Here is a 27,382-nt window from a genome sequence, read left to right on the forward strand (position 1 = left end):
TACCATATGCTAATTGTGGTTCCGCTACTGTGCGGCGGGGGTGGGAGGTGCCCACCGCCCTCTCCCCGCCGCCGGTAATTTGCGGTGGGCCCTTCTCGACGTCGCGGGTCGAGGCGGGCCTCTTTCTGCAGCATTTTACCGGCCCCCGGGCCGCAATGCACGGTGTCAAGGGGCTGGTAAAATTCAGCCCCTTAAGTATCAGTGTCACTGCATGCTGCTTTCAAGGCTGCTGGACTCAGTGCTGTATTGGATGTTCCCAGGGATGTACACCAAGACACACATAACTGCTGCTGAAGGACCATCAAACCTGTGAAGGACGTTCTTTGGTTTGCCCAAAACCTGTTGGTTTTCCGGTGCAAAGAGCCATCCAATTAACTGGCACAATCCAAGGTGCAGGACTAATTGCTGAGGGATGCACTAAAGCTTGGGGCAGCCACTGCACAGGCTCAATGGGGAAAGGCCACAGTCTAAGGCCCTCCTGCCATAGTACAGCAAGGGAAAACCCCTTGGGCAATATGGATTAGAGAATGACATGAAATGTATATTGTAAATATAACCTGTAATTGTAAGTGTAGTGAGGCACCCTAGAGGGCCACATGCCATATTGAAAGAAATTGAACTGTATTGCACTTTTTGTAATGCCAAACTTGAACTGTTATGTAATGCACTTTTGCAAAATGTTTGAAGATAAATATGCCTTCCTTAATGGATCCAAGCATGGTTCCAGACACACATTCTCACAGCAAATGTTGTTCCACTGGTCCAAATGCAACTGGTGTGACCTACATGTGACTGCAGATCCACAGCAATGTGGTTGACTCTTGAATGCCCTCTGAAATGGCCTAGTAAGCCATTCAGTTCAAGGGCAATTAGGGATGGGCAATTAATGCTGGCCTAGCCAGCGACACTCACATCCCACAAACGAAGAAAAAAATATATAAATAGGAGGCTGAGAATTCCAGGAGTTTTATTCACCTCAGAGGACTTGACAATCTTTATTAGTTTACCCGGGTAATAAGAGGTCCCAGATTCCCCTGGCTCATTTCACCTGAAACCTGAGGAGGATGATCAGATGGATTGGAAATGATGTTCTTCTTTGGCCTTCTCTGCAGAAAGGAATTTGGTTCCCCTTTTTACTTAAGGTTGCGATGAACTCACTGAGGCATCTTTTATTATTCAGAATTCTGTGATCACAATGCTGTGCAGGTCATGCAGACTCTGTATTGGAAATTTATCTTTGAAGATGTAGGAGGTGACAAAAATCACCTGCTGGTTCTTTATTCAGTTTCTTCCTCAATGTCAAACACTATCAACTGAAGTAGGCAGGCTCCTATTACAAATCTCTAGATAGCAGAATTCACCCTGACCAGTGTAATAAACTTGAACATCTTATCTGTAAGCTTTAATTTTCACTTTATCCTAATACTGTGTATAATTTCAATCATTGCTAACTAATCAATCCTAACTTTACAGACATAAGCAGCATTCTAGTTATTCAATTAAGTGTTGGCACTGAACAAATTATGATAATTAGCTCTAATTTCTATATAGAAATTACATAAATTAAAACACTGACTTTTTCCAAAAGCCAAACATATATGTTCTATTGATACAGTCATGTTGACCCCCTAATTAGTGACCTATTTGAAATGATAATGCATTATGCTGATTCGACTCAATTTACAACTGCACCATATTAATTACAGGACAAACTTTTGGTTCCCACTGTTCAACTCCCACCTGACCGCAGCAAGTGTATTTCTTACTAGGGTTTTCACCCTTTGTGTTTTATTTGTCAAATAAACAGACAACGACAGGCTTTCTTGTAGGTTTAAACAGAAGATAACTTATTTATTGAGCAAGTTGCCTTATCCCAAAATTGTCGCAATCGCACCCACTTATGCATTCACTTGGACACACACACACAAAACAGGTAGAGAGGAAAAGGGGTAAGTGGTTTGAAGTGAGGTAGAGTTGCAGGGTTCGCGGTAAACCTGTTGAATCTTCTCGGAGGTCAATTTCTCTTTAGTTGCAGGCCTGGGGTGTTTGTAGATTTCTCTGTTGGTTGAAAGTTCAGTTAGAAGACAGGGGATCACTTCCAATTAACTGCTGCACAAGTTGAAATGTAGAATTCACAGCAGGGCACCTTCCTTTATGGCTTTCTGGATTTTCTCTCAGCTCTCAGTTGGACAAGCTTTGGTGATGCTTCTTCTTGGGTCTCCCCCTCTCTCTTCAGGGAGCTACCTTAAAAGATAAAAGTCTCTCACATCTCGCCTCTGCTGGGAGACAGAGATCTTCCTCCATTTGGTGACCGACAATGGCCCAGGATGTGGCTACTTCACACCTTCTTTGTTTCAGAACAACCCATTCAATTCAAAAATGTCTCCTGGTGGGTTCAGAATGGGTATAATTGACACCTCTTAGCTATGAATGTATTGTTTTGTCCTTGCCAGACAGTAGATAGCTGGAATATACAAAGGCCAGGTTTTTTGACCTCTGGCCACCATTTTTGAAGCATATTGTCCACTTAAAAAAAATAGAAAAGTCAATTTTTCTAACCCTTCAAGTTGATTTCTTGTATTTTCAATTGCTGCACTTTACGTGAGCATCACAACAGCCAATGCAGTACTTTTTGAAGTGTAGTCACTTTTGTAGTATAGGAAATGTGGCAGCCAATTTGTACAAGCTCCCACAAGCAACAATGTGATAATGACCAGATAATCTACTTTTGTGATGGCAATAGCAGATTATCTGTGTTATATAAGGTATATTACTCTACAAGGGTAATCGTTATTTGGGGCATTTTATGATGGTAACTATGTTATAAAAGACATAACATCACAGTAAATAAGAGTACTGAATTGGGGGAAGGCAGTTTTCAATATGATAAAACAGGATCTGGCCAAAGTGAACTGGGCGCAGCTTCTTTTAGGAAAGTCTACATCAGACCAATGGGAGTCATTTAGAAGGGAAATTGTGAGAGGGCTCAGGTGCAGCATGTTCCTGTAAAGGTGAAGAGTAGGACCAACAGGTCAAGGGAACCCTGGATGTCAGGAGATATAGAGGATTGGATAAGGGGAAAAAAAGGAGGTATATGGCAGATTCAGAGTGCTGAAAACAGTGGAGGCACAAGAGGACTATAGGAAGTGTAGGGGAGTACTTAAAAAAAGTAATTAGGAGAGCAAAGAGGGGGCATGAAAAATCAGTGGCAGGCAAGATAAAGGAAAATCCCAAGGTGTTTTATAAGTATGTTAGGGGCAAGAGGATAACCAGGGAAAAAGTGGGGCCCATTAGGGATCAAAGAGGCAATCTGTGTGTGGAGCTGAAGGACATAGGTGAGATTTTGAACGATTACTTTTCATCTGTGTTCACTATGGAGAGGGACGATGTAGGTGTAGTGATCAGGGAGGGAGATTGTGATATACTTGAACATATTAGCATTGAAAGGGAGGAAGTATTAGCTGTTTTAGTGGTCTTAAAGGTGGATAAATCCCCAGGCCCAGATGAGATGTATCCCAGGCTGCTATGTGAGACAAGGGAGGAGATAGCAGAGGCTCTGACACAAATTTTCAGATCCTCTCTGGCCACAGGAGAGGTACCAGAGGACTGGAGGACAGCGAATGTGGTACCATTATTCAAGAAGGGTTGCAGGGATAAATCAGGTAATTACAGGCCAGTGAGTTTAACATCAGTGGTAGTGAAATTATTGGAAAAAATTCTGAGGGACAAGATTAATCTCCACTTGGAGAGGCAGGGATTAATCAGGAATAGTCAGCATGGGCTTTGTCAGGGGGAGATCATGTCTAACAAATTTGATTGAATTTTTCGAGGAGGTGACTAGATGTGTAGATGAGGTAAAGCAGTTGATGTAGTCTACATGGACTTCAGTAAGGCTTTTGATAAGGTCCCATAAGGGAGATTGGTTAAGAAAGTAAAAGCCCATGGGATCCAAGGCAATTTGGCAAATTGGATTCAAAATTGGCTCAGTGGAAGGAGGCAGAGAGTGATGATAGATTGTTTTTGTGAATGGAGGCCTGTGACCAATGGGGTACCACAGGGATCGGTGCTGGGACCCTTACTATTTGTAGTGTACATTAATGATTTATATGTGAATATAGGAGGTATGATCAGTAAGTTCGCAAACAACACGAAAATTGGTGGTGTCGTAAATAGTGATGAGGAAAGCCTTAGATTACAGGACGATATAAATGGGCTGGTAAGATGGGTGGAGCAGGGGCAAATGGAATTTAATCCTGAGAAGTGTAAGGTGATGCATTTTGGGAGGTCTAACAAGGCAATGGGATATACAATGGATGGTAGAACCCTAGGGAGTACAGAGGGTCAGAAGAACCTTGGAGTGCTTGTCCATAGATCACTGAAGGCAGCAGCACAGGTAGATAAGGTGGTTAGGAAGGCATACGGGATATTTGCCTTTATTAGCTGAGGCATAGAATATAAGAGCAGGGAGGTTATGTTGGCGCTGTATAAAACACTGGTTAGGCCACAGCTGGAGTACTGTGTACAGTTCTGGTCACCATACTATAGAAAGGATGTGATTGCAATGGAGAGGGTGCAGAGGAAATTCACCAGGATGTTGCCTGGGCTGGAGCCTTTCAGTTATGAAGACAGACTGGATAGGCTGGGGTTGTTTTCCTTGGAGTGGAGAAGATTGAGGGGGGACCTGATTGAGGTATGCAAAATTATGAGGTGCATTGATAGGATAGATAGGAAGAAACTTTTTCCCTTAGCGGAGAGGTCAATAACTAGGGGGCATAGTTAAGGTAAGGGGCAGAAAGTTTAGAGGGGAGTTGAGGAGAAATTATTTCACCCAAAGGGTGGTTGGAATATGGAACACATTGCCTGAAGAGGTGGTACAGGCAGGAACACTCACGACATTCAAGAAGTATTTAGATGAGCACTTGAAACGCCATAGCATACAAGGCTACGGGCCAAGTGCGGGGAAATGGGATTAGTTAGGATGAATGCTTGATGGTCAGCACAGGTGCGTTGTGCCGAAGGGCCTGTTTCTGTGCTGTAAAACTCTATGACTCAATGAGTATCTGTGTTATATAGGGTACTGTACCATAGTATTGCTATATTACCAGCATACAGTACCAGGGTATCACCAGGCCAAAGACTTGCAGGATGATAGGTAAATTGACCATTGTAAATTGCTCCTAGTGTAGGTAGGTGGTAAGAGAATGGTGGGGATGTGGTAGGGAATATAGGATTAATATAGGATTAGTATAAATGGGTGGTTGTTGGTCGGCACAGACTCGGTGGGCCGAAGGGCCTGTTTCAGTGCTGTATCTCTCTATGACTGTATTACGCAGTAGCATAATCGTGATGTGGTATCAGTTTACAGTACCAGGTTATCTTTCTGTTGTGGTATCTAGAGATAGTGTGACGCTGCTATTGTTGAATGCTGAAACATGCCTCAAGTCCAGTAAACACGCCATTTTGTTCAAATTAAATTATATTTGTTCTTAATCAATCATTTCTCTTATAAAATTGATGAGCTTCATCTCAGCAGCCGATGTCAAGCATTTCTCCTCTGTGTCAGACAATAACATTTTCCGTGTCTCCCCCGAGAATGCAATAATGTTAATTGGATTTCAACTGGCAGCCCTGAGCCTTTCTGTTGCCAGAGAAACCCTTGATAACAGCCACAAAAAAAATCAAATAGGTTTATAACTGTTCATAAAGTGATCTGCACCAGCCCGATGTAACACAGACACAATATTATTTTGTTAAGAATTAGATTTCCAAGCTGTTTTTCACCGATTAATTCTCCTGCCTGGCATTATACAGGTGCTGCCTTCCTGCAGTGAGGATGGCTCTGAATGGGAAAGGATAAAGCATTCATTTATATTCAACTTACCTGCAATAATTCACAATTTGTAAACATTTCCATGAAAATATGACAGGATTATTCAGCACTTGCTGTGTGTGAAACGTTTACTCTGTTCAAGGGGAAAAGATGTCAGATCTGGTAAATGGAACGTGTTCTTCAGTTTCTGCCTCCACTGTGACATTACACTCTCACAAGGCAAGTGCTGCACAGGTCAAATGCCAGTCTGAGCTCTGCCTGGACACTGGTGATAATACAGCTCAACACTGACCCCATGAAAATACTCCTTGCTGGCTGAGTGTAGCACTTTCATTTGCTGTTGTCCATTCTTTTGATTTTTTTGAATGAGAACTAAATTAATATAACATTTCAGGCTGTGAGCACGGTGCAATTGTCAGTTTTAACTGATGGAGGTGCTTACATTTCAGCTCACAGACAGCCCTCAGTCACAGGAGAGATGAAGCATTTATCTCGAACTGCAATCAAACTTATCTCCCAGGAATAAATGAGCAGAATTCTATCATATTGAATCCCTCTATTTCCTTTGTTGAAGTCATGCAGCTAGTTGTTTGATAACATAAGTAATAAAGGAGCACTTCATCAGAAAAAGTATTCCAGAGAGCTTCAAGTCAGTATGGAGGAACCTTTATGGAGGTAATATCACAATTCTGCACTCCCAGCAGAGTTAGAGATAGGGCTACACCATTCCTTCAACACTTATATTACTAGTGGTTAACACTTTATATTCAACCCATTGATGTTCCTAACCGAAGAGTGTAGAAGGAGCTTTCCTCAATGTCCTAGTCCTGTCACCTGTTGTTAACAACAACTTTCCATGGTGAATTTTTAAGGGTTTGTTTCTCTCTTATCTAGAGTTGTCATTTAAATTAGCACTAGGAAGCTATGAAGTACTGGATTAAATTTACAGATTAATTATTAGAATTCCAATCAAGGTAAGTACAACAGTAACTGAATTAATAAACATATTAATACAGAGCAGAACTAGAGGCATTTTAATTAAAATTAATAGTTTATACAAGGTACTAACTAGATTATAAAAGAGGGAAATGAGATATTTTTCTTAGATCATGGATGGGCAGCTGAGACCTGTTGCTTGCAGTTCCTGCACCAGGTGGGAACTTCAGCACAGTTTTGTGTCTCCAACTGGTTGAGCTCGAGCTCAGGATTTCTAAGCTTGAGGGGCAGCTACAGTCACTGAGGAGCATCAGAGAGCAGGAGAGTTTCCTGGATCGGATCCTGGATCGCACAGGGGCGCAGTGGTTAGCACCGCAGCCTCACAGCTCCAGGGACCCGGGTTTGATTCCGGGTACTGCCTGTGTGGAGTTTGCAAGTTCTCCCTGTGTCTGCGTGGGTTTTCTCCGGGTGCTCCGGTTTCCTCCCACAAGCCAAAAGACTTGCAGGTTGATAGGTAAATTGGCCATTATAAATTGTCACTAGTATAGGTAGGTGGTAGGGAAATATAGGGACAGGTGGGGATGTTTGGTAGGAATATGGGATTAGTGTAGGATTAGTATAAATGGGTGGTTGATGTTCGGCACAGACTCGGTGGGCCGAAGGGCCTGTTTCAGTGCTGTATCTCTAATCTAATCTAAAAAAAAAGGTGGTCACCCCACAGGCAGTGAGAGTTCAGGATAGTAGATAGCTGGTCATCCAGAAGACTAGGAAAAGGCAGGAACTGCAGGAGTCTTCGGGTTGTGTGCCACTCTCAAACTGGTACTCAGCTTTGGAGACTGCTGAGAGTGACGACACCTCGAAAGAGTGCAGTCCAGACCCTGGCACCAGTGCGCAATGGAATGCAGAGGAACGAACAGCAAACAGTTGCAATGCAGTCATTATAGGAGATTCCATAATTAGCGGGATAGACAGGCATTTCTGTAACCATCATCATGAGTCCGCATGCTATGTTGCCTCCCTGGTGCCAGGGTAAAGAACATCACTGAAAGGGTGCATTATATACTGCAGGGGGAAGGAAGTAAGCCTGATGTTGTGGTACACACAGGTACCAATGACAGAGAGAAGGCAGGTATTGAGGTCCTATGGTCAGATTTTCAGGAGCTAGGGAGGAAGTTAGAAAGTAGGAACTCAAATGTTGTAATCTCTAGATTGCTCTCAGTGCCACGCACTAGCAAGAGTAGCAATAGGAAGATAGGGAGGATCAATGTGTGACTTGAGGCATGGTGCAGGAGAGAGGGCTTCAGATTTTTGGGATATTGAGACCAGTTCTGGGGCACCTATTCAAAAGGGATGGGCTGAGACTAATGTACTCATGGGGAGGTTCACTAGTGTGGTTGGGGAAGATTTAAACAAAATTGGCAGGGAATGGGCACCAGCATACAGAGGTAGAAAAGAGGAATAAGGTGCACAGAGGAGTGAGAGTGTTGGATAGTACTAGAGAAGGAAGTAGTACCATATTATATCGACGCAGACTAAGAAGGACTATGAGGAATACAAAGACAGGTTTAGAATGCATGAATCTAAATGCAAAAAGTGTGATGAATAAGACTGGTGAGCTACAACCACAAATAGCTGTGTGGGAATATGATATCGTGGGAATAATGGAAACATGGCTTAGAAATAGAGAGGACAGGGCAATTAATATTCAATGATACAAAGTGTTCAGAAAAGATAGGGAAGGAAAACAGGGAAGTGGGTTGGCAGTCCTGATTAGTGAAGACATTGTAGTGTTAGAGAGGATGTCCTAGACATAAGACATAATTCATTTGGTTAGAATTGAGAAACAAAAAGGGGATGATCACATAACTGGGGATATTCTATAGGCCTCCAAATAGAGAGAGATGGAGGAGCACATCTGCAGGGAAATGACAGAGATGTGCAAGAACTATAGAGTGGTGATATTGGGGGGACTTTAATTACCCAAATATCAATTGAGATAATGCTAGAGAAAAGGGAAAGGAGGGGGAGGAATTTCTGAAATGTGTTGAGGAGAACTTTCTTGACGAGTATATTCTCAGCCCAGGAAGGAGGCATTGCTGGATCTGGTGCTGGGAAATGAGGTGGGCCAATTAGACCAAATGTCTGTGGGGGAACACTTGTGTAAGAGTGATCATCGTATCAGAAGGTTTAGATTAGCAATGGAGAAGAGAAAGGAACAATCTAAAGTAGAACTTCTAAATTGGAAGACAGCTAACTTCATTGGGATGAGTGGGGATCTAGCCAGGGAGAAATGGAACCAACGATTGACAAGAAAAACTAATGGAATGATGGGTGATATTTAAGGAGGAGATGTTTCAGGTACAGGCTAGGTACATTCCAACATGGGTGAAAGGTAAGGGAACCAAAGCCAGGGCTTGTTGGATGCTGAGGGAGATGGAGAATATGGTGAAACAAAAAAGGGGGTGTATGATGCAAGTCAGGTGAATTCTTCAAGCAAGAGCCAAATCCAACAAGTTGAGAGGGTAAGTGAGAGGAAAATACAACTGGCAAAGACAGACTATAAGAATAGAATGGCTGTTAATAGAAAAGGGAAACCCCAGCATTTTCTACTGGCATGTAAATAGTAAATGGTTAATAAGAGTTGGGTGGGCCTATTAGGGACAAAGAGGGTGATATATGCTCAGAGGCACAGGGCAAGGCTAGAATACTTAATGTGCACTTTGTATCAGTGTTTACTAAGGAAGTGAATATTGACAAAATATCAGTAGAAGTGGAGATGGTAGAAGTAATGGATGAGGTGAAAATTGATATGCAGGATGTACTGGAAGGGCTGGATATGCTTAGAGTGGATAACTCGCCTGGTCCAGATGGCTTGCATCCCAGGTTGCTAAAGGAAGTGCGGGTGGAGAAAACAGAAGAGCTTGTCATAATCTTGTAACATTCCCCAGATACAGGGGAGGTGCCAGAGGACTGGAGAGTGACAAATGTGACACCCTTATTCAAGAAAGTGTGTAAGAACATTCTTAGTAACTACAGGCCAGTCAGTTTAACATCTGTGGTGAGTAAAGTTTTAGAAACAATAATCAGGCAAATAAATCAATAGGCCCCAGGAGAGGTTTGAGTTAATTAAGGAGAGCCAGCACGGTTTTTAAAAGGCTGATCGTGCTTTACTAATTGAATTAATTTTTGTGATGAAGTAACAGAGAAAACTAATGAAGGCAAAGTAGTGGATGTTGTCTATATGGATTTTAAGAAAGCGTTTGACAAAATACCACATAAAGGGCTGGTAACCAAAATTGAGGCTCATGGATTAGGAAGATCAGTGTCAGCTTAGATAAAAACTTGGCTAAAGGACTGAAAACAGCAAGTTGTGGCAAATGGTTATTTTTCAGACTGGAGGTTGGTAGAAAATGATGTTCATCAAGGTTCAGTGCTAGGACCACTGCATTTGTGATATACATAAGTGACTTGGATATTGGAATACAGAGTAAAATTTCAAAATTTGCTGATAACACCAAACATGGAGGTGTGATAGGAAGTGAGGATGATACCAATTGACTGCAATAGGACAGAGATAGGCTAGCAGAACAGGCAGACAAGTGGTAGATGAAATTTAATACAGAGAACTGAGAGGTGATGCAATTTGGCAAATGAATTTGAAGAGGCAATATAGACTAAATGGTACAGTTCTAAAGAGTGTACAGGGACAGAGGGACCTGGGGGTTCATGTGCATAGATCTTTAAATGTGGCAGGACATATTGAGAGAATAGTTAGCAAAGCATATGGGATCTTGGGTTTCTTAAATAGAGGTATTGGGTACAAAAGCAGGGAGGTTATGCTGAACCTTTATAAAGCTCTCGTTAGGCCACAACTAGAGAATTGCATCCAGTTCTGATCACCACACTTTAGGAAGGATGTGAGGGTCCTTGAGAGGGTGCAGAGGAGATTTACCAGAATGGTCCTAGGGATGGGGGATTTTAGCTACAAGGTTAGGTTGGAGAAGTTGGGGCTGTTCTCTTTGGAGCAGAGACTGAGTGGAGATTTGATAGAGGTGTACAAGATTCTGGCAGGTTTGAATAGGGTAGACAAAGAAAAACTGTTCTCATTAGCTGACAGTACAACTACTAGGGGGTACAGATTTAAGGTTTTGGGCAAGAGATGTCGGGGGGATGTGAGAAAGAACTTTACTCAGCGAGTGATAATGACCTGGAAATCATTGCAAACAAGGCTGGTGAAAGCAGAGATGATGAATGATTTCAAAAAGAAATTGGATTGATAGCTGAGGGAAATAAACTTACAGGTCTAAGCGGATAGAGCCAGGGAATGAGACTGATTGGATTGCTCTAGAGAGAGCCGGCATGGCCTCGATGGGCCAAATGGCCTTGTTCTGTGCCATTATAACTCTATGGGGCATTGTATGCTTTCCCACGTGGTGGCTTTGGTGGCGTGCGGGGTGAGATAATTAGACGGGATGTGTTTATTTGGATTCCCGACAGCGAGATAGTTCGGAGAAATTAAGTTGGTGGTGGGTTTGTGATGTTCTGAGGTTCCCCAAGCACAGTGGTGGATTGCGGCTTTGCATTCATTTAAATAACATGAATACGCATTACCCTATGCATTGTTACAATGTAGTCCTACCTGTCAGATTAAGTGAACAGCAAGTGATATTCCCATGCCATGTGGTTCACGATTGTTTCACTGTGGCGTGCAGCAGTCGGATTTGTGCAGTTGAGTCTCAGGTCTGTGCTCTTCTCTCTTTAACGCATCCGCTAAACTAATGCAAGCATTGCAATGGATGTTTCCCTCTATGCCAGCATTGGATGGATGTTTGCCTCCAGGCTTGGCACCAGCAAGGGTGAATTTTTTCAGGGGAAGGTGGCGAAGGCATTGGTGGGGCTACATGGAGGAGCAGGACAGGGTAGTTGGGGAGGGAAAGGTGGGGATGATCGGGAGTGTGGAGGAGCAGCACAGGGTTGTTGGGAGGGAAGGGTGGGTCTGATCAGGTGCATGGAGGAGCAGGGCAGTGTAGTTGGGGAAGGAAGGGTGGGGCTGATTGGGTGTATCAAAGAGCAGGGGAGGGTGGAGTGGAGTGTCCAGGGTGTAGAATGGTTGCTGTTGATGTTGAAGATGCATGTTGTCGGCTGCGGGGGTGGTAGGTGGATTATAGCAGTACAGTCTGAAGATTGTTACGACCAGGTGAGAAAGGGGTCTAGGAGTTCCCTCTCAGCCTTTGCCTGGTTTGGCCGTAACAGGGTTTAATTTTTAAAACACCATGTTTTTATCTTCCCCTCAGTGAATCCTTGTTCACTGCTCTCTAATCGTAATGTCAAAGAAATTAACCAGACAGGTGTTCTTAGAGTTAAACAAGAAAGGTGTAAGTTTATTAATTTAAAACTCTAATTCGCTTAAAACTACTAGAAATATGCGACACAAATATGCTGGCATGCGTACGCGATAAACACACATGCAAATAGAGACAGAAAAGGAGAAAGAATAAAGGGGAAAGGTTTGAAGCAATAGCTGGAGTTCATTTACTGTTTGTGGATTAGATGTACAGTTTTTGATTGCAGTTAAATCTTGCAGTTCTCGTTGGGGCCCAGTGCACACTTTTACTTGTTTAGCTGCAGGAGTCTTCTCTCTCTTGAGATTTAAGTGGCCTCAGTGGACCTGGAAATTCATGAGACAGAGAGAGGGAGACACCGGAGAGACCTTCCTTCTCTGTTGTCTTCAAATTGCAGTCTCGCTCCAAACCTTTCCGTGAGCACAATTCAAACAACTCCAAGTTGGTCAGCAGGTTAGTCATGTGACTAGTTCCTTATTTGGAACAATCTGCCCAGCAAGGTTTGTGGATTGTCCATCTTAGCCGCCACCCTCAATGAGGGGGATGGAATGCTGCCTTTTTACACATTCAATGTCTTTTGATCAAAGTCCATCTGGTTAATTGAACCAGGGAGCAGTTCCATTATCTTCTCCAGAAAACAGTCTTTTAGAATGCAAATGTGTGCAGCCATGCCTCCAGTGGTCTTTTAAACCAAGCCACTTTCAGTCCAGCAACAGTTTAAAATGAATGTTCCATATGACAAAATTAATATGTTTCATTTTGGCAGGTGTGCTTTTCATGACAAGATATTTGGAAAGGGCTGAAAGGGAGGGATGAGTGCTGTAAACATCGGAGATCTGTGGGGCAAATAGAGGGTACTGGCTAGAGGAGGGAACGGTCACAGTCACTGGGGGCAAATGGATTCTGTCGGGGGGGGGGAAAGGTCAAGACTAATGGGTGGGTATTTGACGACTTCAAATGGAGGGGAACAGGACTCTTCAACAATGATCAGTTCAATGTGGAGGGTCAAGAGTAAGGGTCAGCACGTCGATAGTAATGAGGGTAGGAACGGGGGAGGGATGGCATGAATACATTGTGCACAGTAATGGTGGAAGGCTCAATGGTTATGGAGGGAAGGGTAACGGTAACAGTGGATGGAGCCAGGGTAATGGGTTCAAGCCGGAAGGTTATTTATTATTTAGAGATACAGCACTGAAACAGGCCCTTCGGCCCACCGAGGCTGTGCCGACCAACAACCACCCATTTATACTAACCCTACAGTAATCCCATTTTCCCTACCACCTACCTACACTAGGGGCAATTTACCTATCAACCTGCAAGTCTTTGGCTGTGGGAGGAAACCGGAGCACCTGGCAAAAACCCACGCGGTCACAGGGAGAACTTGCAAACTCTGCACAGGCAGTACCCAGAATTCCTGGAGCTGTGAGGCTGCAGTGCTAACCACTGCGCCAATGTGCCACCGCTGTTGCAGGAGGAGGTTGGAAGGTGTGCAGACTTGCCCTGAATTCCATGCGCACCGTCTTCTCCAATGACAATGGAAACCATCTGGACACTCAAGCTGAGCAAGGAGAGCGGGAGGAGGCAAACAACAGGGACTGTGTCTTCTACCTGGCTGCAATTTGAGGGCAGATATAAGGAAGCTGTTCATTGCCTCGATGTTTCAGCTCACTGGTAGCAGAGTGCTGAATCACAATGCTCTGCTTATTTATTGTTCGGAAAAGCCTCAGCGATGTGGGTCTCATACACCCAATTTGTCTACTACCATGGGTAGAAGAGCAAAGGGAGAGACTAAGGTGGGATCTTTTCCCTTAGCTCTTGATGCCTGAATACCATCAACAGGCAGAACAAGAAGGTGAGGATTCTCTGAATGAAAACATTGAGGAACGGCCTTATCGAATTCGGGCACTAGCACATCATCGCATCCTCAGGACAAGGACAAATTACCTAAAAATGTCAGAGAGCCAATGCCAGAGATGCCTTAGGATGCCATGTGAAATGGTCACAGAAATTATCAGGATCCTGTGGCATGATCTGCAGCCACTTGGCTTCGGTGAGAATCCCATGCCAGTTGCCCTCAAAATGACTGCTGCACTCAATTCTTTTGCCATTGGATCTTTCCAGGGATTCACAGGTGACATCACAGAATGACAGAATCGTTACAGCACAGAAGGAGGCCATTCGGCCCATTGTTCTGCACCGGCTCTCTGAAAGAGCAACTCCCTCAGTTCCATTCCCCTGCCTTCTCCGTATAACCTTGCACATTCTTCCTTTTTGTATAAGTGTCGAATTCCCTTTTGAATGCTTAAATTGAACCTGCCTCCACCACGTTCTCAGGCAGTGCATTTCCAGACCTTAACCACTCGCTGCGTAAAAAAGTTTTTCCTCATGTCACTTTTGCTTCTCTTACCAATTACTATAATTCTGTGCCCTCTCGTTCTCAATCCTTTCACAAGTGGGAACAGTTTCTCTCTATCTACTCTGTTCAAACCCTTTATGATTTTGAATACCCCTATCAAATCACCTCTCAGCCTTCTCTTCTCCAAGGAAAACAGTCCTTACTTCTGCAATCTATCTTCATAACTGAAATTCCTCATCTCTTGAACCATTCTCATGAATCTTTTCTGTACTCTCTCCAGTGCCCTCACGTCTTTCCTCAAGTGTGGCACGCAGAATTGGACACAATATTCCGGCTGAGGCTGAACTAGTGTCTTATACAAGTTCAACATAACTTCCTTGCTCTTGTACTCTCTGCCCCTATTAATAAATACTTTATTAGCTGCTCTCTCAACCTGTCCTCTCACCTTCAATGAATTATGCACATATACACCTAGGTCCCTCTGCTCCTGCACCCCCTTTAGAATTGTACCCTTCATTCTATATTTTCTCTCCATGTTCTTCCTACCAAAATGAATCACTTCACATTTCTCTGCATTGAACTTCATCTGCCACCTGTCTGCCCATTCCACCAACTTGTCTATGTCATTTTGAAGTTCTACACTATCCTCCTCACAGTTCACAATGTTTCCAAGTTCCTTATCATCTGCAAACTTTGAAATTGTGCCCTGTGCACCAAAGTCTAGGTCATTAATATATTTCAGGAAAAGCAAGGGTCCCAACACTGATCCCTGGAGAACTCCACTACAAACCTTCCTCCAGCCCAAAAAACATCCATTAACCACTACTTGTTTCTTGTCACTCAGCCAATTTTGTTTCCATGTTGCTACCATCCCTTTTATTCCATGAGCTACACATTTGCTACACTATGTACACCACATCACCAGCATTGCCCTCATCAACCCTTTCTGTTACCTCCTCAAAAAACTTCAGCAAGTTAGTTAAATATGATTTTCCCTTTAAGAAATCCATGTTGGCTTTCCTTAATTAATTCACATTTGTCCCGGTGACTATTGATTTGTCCCTAATTATTTTTTCCAGAAGTTTTCCCACCACCGAAGTTAAACTGACTGGCCTTTTTTGAACAAGAGTGTAACATTTGCAATTCTCCAGTCCTCTGGCACCACCCCTGAGTCTAAGGAAGACTGAAAAATTATGGCCAGTGCCTCTGCAATTTTTACCCTCACTTCTTATCCGGCCCTGGTGCTTTATCCACTTTAAGTACAGACAGCCTATCTAATACTTCTTCTTTATCAATTTTAAACCCCTATAGTGTTTGACTTACCTCCTCTTTCATTTCAGCATTGCTTGGGTTGCATCTTCTTCCTCGGTAAAGACAGATACAAATTATTCATTTAATACCTCAGCTATGCCCTCTGCCTCCATGTGTAAATCCCCTCTCTGGTCCCTAATTGGCCCCACTCCTCCTTTTACCACACTTTTACCAGAGAAAACTTTGGGATTTCTTTTAATGCTAGCTGCCAGTCTTGTTTCATGCTCTCTCTTTGCTTCTCTTATTTGCTTTTTCACTTCCCCTCTGGACCCCTGTATTCAGCCTGGTTCTCAATAGTATTTTCTACCTGGCATCTGTCATAAGCAGACTTATATGGCATGTATGGCATCTCGCATTCTATGACCCACACGTGCATCAAAAAGTGACCAAAGCCCTTTTTCAATGTGCCAATGATTTCATCTACTTACCTGTTGACAAGGACAGCCAGGCAATAAGGTCTGCAGCCTTCAGTGCCATCGCTGGTTTCCCTAGCGTGCAAAGGCTGATCGACTATACTCATATGGTCATTAGAGTTCCTTTGGACCAGCCTGCTGTATTTGTCTTTCGCAAAGGCTTCCACTCTTTAAACGTGGAACTGGTTTGCGACAACAGGAGAAGAATCATGCATGTTTGCACACGTTTCCCAGGGAGTTGTCTTGACTCCTACATTTTGAGGAACTCCCAGTTGCCAGCAGTTTTCAAGGAATCAGCCAAAGTGGATGGATGGATTCTGGGTGACGAGGGTTATCCCCTTTGTATATTATTTATGACACCAGTGCGTCATCCCAAAAGCGCTGTTGAAGAGAGGTACAAGGCTGCACATGCATCCACCAGAGCCATCATTGAACACACCATTAGCATGCTGAAAATGTGATTCTGTTGCCTTGGAGGGGGCTCTTCAATACGCGCCACAGAGGATGTCACAAATAATCGTTGCCTACTGTGTCTTGCACAACTTTGCAATTAGATGTGGCAACATTCTGCAGGAGAAACACCAGTCCTCCTCAGATGAGGAAGACTATGAAGAAGGGGAGGAGGACCAATGATGCCATCATTGATATTGAGGGCCATGGATAGATATGTAAGAAACATCAGGAAGAACCTAATTTATACACGTTTCAGTCAACAATAAGCCACATCATCAAAGAACTTTGGGAGGAGAAAAATAACAATTCCCTGCAGAAATTCACTTTTGCATGAGGTCTTATTCATCTCTGCAATCTTACCAAAGCGTTGCTGCACTTTCATATGATTGGCATTTGAAATCATCTATGGGCTACAATGAATGTGACTACACACCACTGCAAGCAATGTTACGTTATGACTGCAGAAAACAAAAGTAAGGCATGACAGTATTAGAAAAAGTTAATAATCATCAATCGAAAAACAGCCATAATTGAAGAGTGAAGGCTCAAATTGCAATGAGAAATGGACACTGGACATTTTCCGAGATGCTTTGCAAACATCACTGTGTTCCTGCCATAGGCCTCTAAAAAACATCTTTGTATCCATCTGAAACCAAACAAAAGGGCGGCACAGTGGCGCAGTGGTTAGCACCGCAGCCTCACAGCTCCAGGGACCCGGGTTCGATTCCGGGTACTGCCTGTGTGGAGTTTGCAAGTTCTCCCTGTGTCTGCGTGGGTTTTCTCCGGGTGCTCCGGTTTCCTCCCACAAGCCAAAAGACTTGCAGGTTGGTAGGTAAATTGACCATTATAAATTGTCACTAGTATAGGTAGGTGGTAGGGAAATATAGGGATAGGTGGGGATGTTTGTTGGGAATATGGGATTAGTGTAGGATTAGAAGAAAATGGGTGGTTGATGTTCGGCACAGACTCGGTGGGCCGAAGGGCCTGTTTCTGTGCTGTATATCTAATCTAATCTAAAACATTAATGTGGGTGGATCAAATTTTAAATGAAATAAATATGTATTGATAAATCTTTTCTATTCTCACAAATGTACATTACCCGTGCCACCTTCATGCTCAGAACTCTTTCAATTTCCTTTTTCTACCACTGCGTCTAGATGCTACCCTGACATTAGTAGCTGAGGTGGAGGAAGTCTGCTTAGTGTCTTGCCCCGTTGCTGTGGATGACCGTGGCAAGCGTCCTCTAGGGGCCTGCAGCAATGGTGCTCACCTGCTGGAGGCAAGGGAGTCAAGGTTGGGGGGTGGGGAGGAAGAAACACTGCTTATCCTAGGATTGACCTGAGGGGAAAGCTCTCGGTCAGCTGGCAAGCGCTCCTCCTCCATCTGGGTGCACGATGGCACCTGCCTGTCTCACTGAGAGGAAGGAGCACCTGCTATAACAGAAACTTGGCTTAAAGAGGGGTGAAAATGGAAGCTCAACATCCCGGATATAGAGTTTTCAGGCAGGATAGAGAGGGTGATAAAAAAGGAGGGGGTGTAGCATCATCGGTTAAAGAATGAATTACAGCTGTGAGGAGGGATGATATGCTAAATGAATCATCAAATGAGGCCATATGGGTTGAGTTCAGAAATAAAAAAAGGCAGCCACACTCCTAGGAGTGTACTATAGACGCCCAACTAGTGAGAGGGAGACAGAAGAACAAATATGTAGACACATTTCTGAGTGCAAAAACAACAGGACAATAATAGTTGGGGATTTCAACTACCCTAATATCAACTGGGATACAAACAGTGTGAAGAGCACAGAGGGCACAAAATTTTTGAACTACATTCAAAAGAATTTTTTTTAGCAAGCATGTAACATACCCAATGATAGGGAGTGCAATTCTAGATTTAGTTTTAGGAAATGAAGCTGGGCAAGTAGATGAAGTAGCAGTGGGTGACCATTTTGGAGATAGCGATCATAATACAATTAGTTTTAGCGTTATTATGGAAAAGGACAAAGATAAGACAGGAGTTAAAGTTCTAAATTGGGGGAAGGCAAATTTTATGAACCTGAGAGGTGATCTGGCGGAAGTGGACTGAATACAGCTACTGGAAGAAAAATCAGTGGTAAACCAGTGGGAGGCATTCAAAAGCGAGATTCTACAGGCACAGTGTAGACAGGCCCCCACAAAGAAAAAGGGTGGTACTGCCAAATCTAGAGCCCTCTGGTTATCTAGAAGCATATAGGGTAAGATAAAGCAGGAAAAGAAAGCATATGACAGTCACAATAACCTTAATACTTTAGAAAGCCTAGAGGATTATAAAAAGTGCAGGGGTGAAGTAAAAAAGGAAATTAGGAAAACAAAGAAAGGACGTAAAAAAAATGTTGGCAGGTAAAATCAAGGAAAACCCAAAGATATTTTATCCATACGTTAAGAGCAAGAGGATAACTAAGGAAAGGGTAGGACCTATCAGAGTTGTACAAGGGAACTTATGCATGGATGCAGATGATGTGGGCAGGGTTCTTAATGAGTACTTTGTCTCTGTCTTCACCAAGGAGAGGGCTGATGTAGATATTGTAGTTAAAGAGGAGGAGTCTGAAATATTAGATATAAGAAGCATAGTGAGAGAGAAGGTACTAGAGTGTCTGACATCCTTGAAAGTCGATAAATCACCAGGGCCGGATGGATTGTATTCCAGGCTGTTAAAGGAAGCTAGGGAGGAAATAACGGATGCTCTGAGGATCATCTTCAAATCCTCACTAGATACAGGTGCAGTACCAGAGGATTGGAGGTCTTCAAACGTTGTACCATTGTTGAAAAAGGATGTGAGGGATAAACCAAATAATTATAGGCTGGTCAGTCTAACCTCGGTAATGGAAAAATTATTCAAATTAGTTTTTAGAGATAGGACTGTCACTTAGAAAGGCAAGGATTAGTCAGTATGAATTTGTTAAGTGAAGGTTGTGTCTTACTAACTTAATTGAATTTTTTTAATTTAGAGATACAGCACTGAAACAGGCCCTTCAGCCCACTGAGTCTGTGCCAACCAACAACCACCCATTTATACTAATCCTACATTAATCCCATATTCTCCTACCACCTACTTACACTAGGGGCAATTTACAATGGCCAATTTACCTATCAATTTGCAAGTTTTTGGCTGTGGGAGTAAACCGGAGCAGCTGGCGGAAACCCACATGGTCAGAGGGAGAACTTACAAACTCCGCAAAGGCAGTATCCAGAACTGAACCTGGGCTACTGGAGCTGTGAGGCTAACCACTGTGCCACCCTTTTTTTTTAAGCATTTACTCCAATCCCATTTCCCTGCTTAATACCCCAATAAGGAGGATTGATGAGGGTAGTACAATGGATGTTGTCTACGTGCATTTTAGTAAGGCATTTGACAAGGTCCCACATGGCAGACTGGTCATAAAAGTAAAAGCCCATGGGATACAGGGGAATGTGGCGAGTTGGATCCAAAATTGGCTCAGTGATAAGAAAACAAAGGGTAATGGTCACCGGATGTTTTTGCAAATGGAAGGCGGTTTCCAGTGGTGTTCCACAGGGCTTATTGTTGGGTCCCTTGCTGTTTGTGGTATATATTAATGATTTGGACTTAAATGTAGGAGGCATGATTGGGAAATTTGCAGATGACACAAAAATTGGCCGTGTAGTTGATAGTGAAATGGATAGCTGTGGGCTCTAGAATGATATCAATGGTTTGGTTGAGTGGGCGGAAAAGTGGCAAATGGAATTCAATTTGGAGCGTGGCACAGTGGTGCAGTGGTTAGCACCGCAGCCTCACAGCTCCTGGGACCCGGGTTCAATTCTGGGTACTGCCTGTGCGGAGTTTGCAAGTTCTCCCTATGACCGCGTGGGTTTTCGTCAGGTGCTCTGGTTTCCTCCCACCACCAAAGACTTGCAGGTGATAGGTAAATTGGCCATTGTAAATTGCCCCTAGTGTAGGTAGGTGGTAGGAAATATGGGATTACTGTAGGGTTAGTATAAATGGGTAGTTGTTGGTCGGCACAGACTCGGTGAGCCGAAGGGCCTGTTTCAGTGCTGTATCTCTAAATAAAAGGGTGAGGTAATGCATTTGGGGAGGGCAAACAAAGCAAGTGAATGCACATAAAATGGGAGGATATTGAGAGGGGTAGAAGAAGTGAGATGCCTTGGAGTGCATGTCCATAAGTCCCTGAAGGTGGCAGGACAGGTGGATAAAGTGGTGAAGAAGGCATTTGGAATGCTTTCCTTTATTGGCTGAGGCATAGAATACAAAAGCAGGGATGTAATGCTGGAACTGTATAAAACACTGGTTAGGCCACTGCTGGAATATTGCATACAGTTCTGGTCACCACATTACAGGAAGGACATAATTACTCTGGAGAGAGTACAGACGAGATTTACAAGAATGTTGCCGGGGCTTGAAAATTGCAGCTATGAGGAAAGATTGGATAGACTAGGGTTGTTTTCGTTAGAACAGAGGAGGCTGAGGGGTGACTTAATTGAGGTGTACAAAATGATGAGGGGCCTAGATAGACAGGAAGGACCTGTTTCCCCTAGTGGAGAAGTCAATTACCAAGGGCACAGATTTAAGGTGATTGGTAGAAGGATTAGAGGGGACATGAGGAAAACATTTTCACCCAGAGGGTGATGGGTGTCTGGAATTCACTGCCTGGATTTGTGGTGGAGGTAGAAACCCTCAACTCATTTAAAAGATACCTGGACCTGCACCTGAAGTGCTAAAATCTGCAAGGCTACGGACCAAGTTCTGGAAGGTGGGATTAGATTGGGCGGCTAGTTTTTTCAGCCGGTGCAGACACAATGGGCTGAATGGCCTCTTTCTGTGCCGTAATTTTTCTATGGTTTTTAGGTTCCTCATTGCCCTCTCGCTTAGACTGCTGTATGGAGCCAACGGCAACAGCGATGGAGTGCAGGGCAGATCGAATGTGGTTTGAGTGCTCAACCAGACTAGCTACAAACAAAGGATCATCATGAGCATGGGACTAACAAGGACCCTGGTCCCCAGCAGTCCTTCGATTGTCAGGGGACCCAGCTGGCACATCCTCCCTCAGCTGCTGCGATGTGTTTGTGTCGTGACCACCAGCTTGTGACCCAGATTCTTAATCTTAATCCCCTGCGGACCATGTGGATATATCTGCGCTGGTGGAGGTGGGTGAAGAGGCAGGTGATGGTGCATCCACAGGTGCATTGGCATAATTTTCCTCCCCAGAGAAGGAACCTTAGGCCACGTGGTGTTCTACGACTTGAGTGCGGGCACTCGCAGTGGAAACTCAAACAGAGACATTTTAAGCATCTGATTCACATGAGTTCACACAATTTCCTTCAGTTTCCACATATGGCTGCAATACTGGAAATGACACTTCATCCTTATGCCTTGTGGCTCCTGCCTTGCCATCTCCGCTCGCCCTGTCTCCCTCCTGTCTCGCGATCTACATCACCTCCTCCTCAACTCTGGTCAGCAGGTTGATGTCAGGGACCCCTCCTCCAGTTCTGGCACGCTCAGTTGTAGCTATGTTTATCCTGCAGCAGACGGTGCAGATTTAACGACATGCAAATGATGCATCACAACCATCGCATACATGCACCAACATCACTCATTCTGCAGTGGCTTTTGCATGACACATCCAAGCACACAAATAATGCCAATCTTCATCTTGGTGCAACATCATTTAGTGAATGACGCCAAGGCTGCTCAGGCATGCCACTGCATTCCTTGTGTACCCTCTGCCTTAAAGACACGGAGCCATGGAGAAAAACAATGGAGCTGCTTCACCAAGACCCAAGACCACTTACCCTCGCCAATCTGAGCAAGTTATTGATGCGCTTGTGATACTGCATTCATGTTCTGCTTGTCACCCCACGGTTCGTGACCTCCTCTGCTACCTCCATCCAGTCTGCTTTGGGGAGGTGAGAAGGTTTTCACACTCCATCTGCAAGGAAGAGGACCTCCTACCTTTCCCTGTCTGCCTGGAGGAGAGCCTGCAGGGAGGCATCACTGAATTGTGGGGCTGGTTTCTACCTACTGGCTGACATGTAATTCACTTTGGCTGCAGGTAAAATAAATGATGTGAAGTTGGTGGTGACTCTCACAAAATAAGGGAGGCAAAAACATTTTGATTTAATTAAAAGCTTCAATTTAGATTAATCTGAAGACACATGAAAGGAAGGCTGCTGATCCTTGAAGCTGCAAGCACAGAATGTTTTATATATCTGGCGATCATGGTGCTTGGGGCAGTGACAGTGGGTTCCACCAATGAAAGGCCCCCCCGCCGCATGATCCCAGGTGTCCCCCGTGCCCATCGCTGCATGGCTCATTTACATACAAATTGCGTGAAAACAGGATTTGCGGCGAAAGCGGAAGTTACGCCAGCTTCCAGTCCCACCGTCAGGCAAGCCACGGCACTCAAAAAATTCCATCCTATGACACTAGTCCTTTTATGTGATAAACTTCCCAAGACACTGTACAAAGGAGAAACAGCGGTAGAAAAATATGCAGACTTGACTCAATGCACGCTTAAGCAGATTGGTTTTGTGGTATTTTTAAAGGTAGGGAGAGAAATAACAAGAAAACAGGTTTAGAGACTGTTATGACCTCAGTGAGACTGTTTATGTTAAAATGCAAGATATGAATCTCCCAGACCAATTTGAAGAATTAGACAACAAGATTACAAGTTTGAAGACTTTTATTATAACAACTAAACTGAAAGAAATCCTCATTAACTAAATACTACTTTGTTAGGAGCTGATACTCCAGATTACAAAGAAAGGTATTTTCTTAATTTATTAAAATACTTTAAAACCTCACATCACACTTATATGTGACACAGTCCTTTTTGGTGGCGAAATCTCTTACAGCCTGTCTGCTTTCAGAAATTCCGTTAAATTTAGCTGGACTCAATAGTCATAGCCTATTATCCTGTTCCAATATGCAAAGTCCAGAAGTATGGTTTCACAGAGCCACCTGAGCTTTCCATTGTTCCCAGGTGTTAACATCTGCTTGGTACATTTGCATCTTCAAAATCACTGACTCCTTGTTTTATGACCCGAAAGTCTGGGAGGGCGAAACCCATTGTTCTTCAGGTGTTATTCTTGCAGTCTATTTTTTCAACGAAAGAAAGTATTTGATCTGTGTTCTCTGTTGTCCTGGTAACAAAGATTTCTCTTGTGTCCTTTTGCAGAGTGGATGTATAGCCACCTGACTTCCTGGACTCCATCTTCAACTTACAAAAATCACAATTAAAAAAAACGCAATCATGTTACAAAGTCCAGCATTCATAACAGAGAAGATATTCCAGATGGTAGGATTGACACAGTAGAAATCTCCTACTAACTAAAGAGAACACAGGAGGCCTGAATCAAAGAACCATAGGAAATGGGCTCGGAAATAGAGCTGGAGGAGGTTACAGAGGTAGACTGGGACAATGCTCTGTTGGCATTTCTAAATGAGAAGTTTTTTGAATGTGCTGCATTGGAGAAGAGGGAGCCAGTGAAGGTCAGCAAGGACAGGGATGATGGGCAAGCAGGTGAAAGGGTTTTGGATGAGGTGATTGCACATGGTAGACCTCAGGAGGCCAGCAAGGAGGAAATTTTAGGAATTAAATCTTAAGATAACAGCATTGACATCGCTCAACCTGATAAAGACCAGATTAACCCAAATAAATAACGTAATTTCCTGGGTTAGCTTTCTGATCTGAATTTAACACGACTGAGTTTTGATAGTTTCAGATTCTTGAATCCTTTGCAGTCGCCACCCCCCCCCCCCCCCCCAAGCTGATATGATAAATATAAGCTTAGTATTGTTTAAAAGTTGATATCTGTTAATTAACAAAAATATCTACTTTTTAAAAAATTCCTTGCATCATCTTTTTAAATAATAGACAAGAAAAAGTTACAGAGAACAATTTTCAATCTAAGTTGGATGTACAGTAGTTGAATGTGAATAATTAATATTCACAGCAGGACTACACCTCTCTGAAGTGATAGAACTGACATTATAAAACATCATGTAAGCCTGTGTTGATAAGACCATGTTAATAACCAAAGTTATTAGAAGATATATCCTTTAGCCTATTTCAAATGAGGTGACACTGAATTTAATGTTTATTTAGATTATTAAATAGTAATATTTTTGGAAACACCTAACTCTCACCAAAATAAAACCCTCACTTCTCTACAGCCCTCAGCTGAATATAATATGAGGTTTTGTAGCAAATAGTGCACCAGAAGTAATTACTAACCTGAAGCTACTGGAGGATCCTTGAATGAATTATCATTTCTTTGAACAAAGAAAATGCTTTCTAATACAGCTAAACATTTATAGTTTAATGTTTCATACAATAGTAAGCGTCCATGGATGCTGTCAGAGCTATCAGCAGAGGCTCCATTGTGGATGGCAATATTGTGTTGGTGGAGCTGACCATGCACTCCATGTTGAACAGGATGGTCTCGATGCTGTGTGCAAAACCCAAACTCCAGGTTGGAGTTGGACTCCTCCATGCTCTGAGCCATTGTGTGCAGGTTTGCTGGCAGGCTGCCCCGTGCACCTAGCATTTCCTGGTCTGTGCATATCAAACCGCTTTGGTAAACTGGATCCTCAAAGTCAGCAGCTGGGTCTCCTGCAACAGAACAAGTATGTGGTGCCAGTCTTTGAGCAAGAAAATGTTTGCCCTAGCAAAAAATAAATCCAACGACTTTCTTAATGAACTGTGCACAGCTGATTGGCAAATGTTACTGATGCTGTGGAATAAAAGATAACAGTGATTAAGACCTTAACAGCCATCGTCATTGTGGTAGTTGTGGTGGAGGTGGGCTATATTTCCGCATGCAGCATGTGGCACAACTCAGTGATTGTTTCCCTGCTAAGGTAAAACAACTGTGGGCACTGCTCATTAGGCAAATATGCACGTCTGCCTATACATTCTGGTCTAGGAATACTTACTTGCCTTGCTGCACAATAAAAGTAACGATGGTGCAAAAAGGCAGCACCAGGGACAAAATAATCAATGTTATAACTTTGTAAATACTCCCAGGAAAAAAAGAACAGTTAAAAATTATGCCAAAGCACCAATAAACCAGCTTTAAGAGGCTCTAATGAGCAGGCTTTGTCTGCTGTAACACTGATGGAGCCAGTTATTATGAGTGAGACTAAAGTTGTGGGCAGTGCCTTCCCCACAGTTGTAGAATTCAGTGTGTATATTTAACTGAAGTCCGAATAAACTGGTTGGACAACCTCAGTAAACCAGCTAGAAAATTGGGCCTGGATTGTAGCGCACTAATTTTTTGACCTAGGCTAGCATAGTCCAGAACCACAGTGTTTCACAAAATCAGGGTTATTATTCAGGCGGCACAGTGGCGCAGTGGTTAGCACCGTAGCCTCACAGCTCCAGTGACCCGGGTTCAATTCTGGGTACTGCCTGTGTGGAGTTTGCAAGTTCTCCCTGTGTTTGCGTGGGTTTCCTCCGGGTGCTCCGGTTTCCTCCCACATGCCAAAGACTTGCAGGTTGATAGGTAAATTGGCCATTATAAATTGCCCCTAGTATAGGTAGGTGGTAGGGAAATATAGGGACAGGTGGGGATGTGGTAGGAATATGGAATTAGTGTAGGATTAGTATAAATGGGTGGTTGATGGTCGGCACAGACTCGGTGGGCCGAAGGGCCTGTTTCAGTGCTGTATCTCTAAATAAAAAATATGCCAATTAGCCTCCAATTATACTTGCAAGGTTACTTTCATTGGATGTCAATTATGATGGAGCCGTTTTATTTTTATGTAGAGAAATCTTGATATTTTGCATTTCATGATAAAACCACTTTTAAAGCCAAAAAGAGAACCTAATGCAATGAGAGGGGGTTAGGAAAGTATTCTTTGAAAACTAGCTCTGAAGACTTGCATCTGATTCTGTTTACGAAACTCTGGTGTATGTGTCTAGAAATTCAGAGCCTCCTGAGTAAATAGGAATGTTTTCAGTGCCAAGGGATGAAGTACACCTATTTCAGTTTGCTCATTTGGAGAGTTGGCACAAGACACATTTGAATCCCTCAAAAGTTCTGGTTGTAATAGTACTCAGTGCAGGGGTTAAATCTGCACTGAAATGCAAACTTTTGTTTGTAGCTGTTTGCAGGCATTCAACTGACCTGATCCAAGAGGTGGGATCAGATATGAGAAAAGGGCATGTTAGGAATTTGTTCTGCGCAAAAGATTTTTTAAATAAATTCAAACCATTGTTTGAATTTGTAATGGGATACAGACTTCCTCCTCAGCACACATTATGAGCCCCCTGATGTTCTAACTCTTGCTACATCGCTCTTCACGCACTCAGTGGTTGCTGTGATTTTCATCTTAATCTGTAAGTCTTTGCAAATCTTTGGAACAATTATCAGCATGATCATCAAATGATCCCAATGCCAAGCTAGACATAGCTGCATCTAATATATCTGTTTTACAGTTCCAATCACATAATCATTGTTTTTGTCACAGGCTGTATAATAAACTATATACGTCAGTAATATTTTAAAGAGCCTCTTAAAGGTCTTTCTGTGAATTAATCCCATCTAAAATGCAGATTGCAGCTCTGTAGTGTGATAAAGCGGATTGAAAGCTGCACAAAGAGTCAGTTATCTCATGTGTATCACTGTTGATACTCACTTTCTGCACTAATCCTCACAATAGTCCATTGCCTCTGGAGCTACTTAAGCCACATTTGGAAATTGGGCTCAACTGCCCAGTAATCTGC

This window comes from Heterodontus francisci, chromosome 18, assembly GCF_036365525.1.
Source record: "Heterodontus francisci isolate sHetFra1 chromosome 18, sHetFra1.hap1, whole genome shotgun sequence".
NCBI classification, from domain to species: domain Eukaryota; kingdom Metazoa; phylum Chordata; class Chondrichthyes; order Heterodontiformes; family Heterodontidae; genus Heterodontus; species Heterodontus francisci.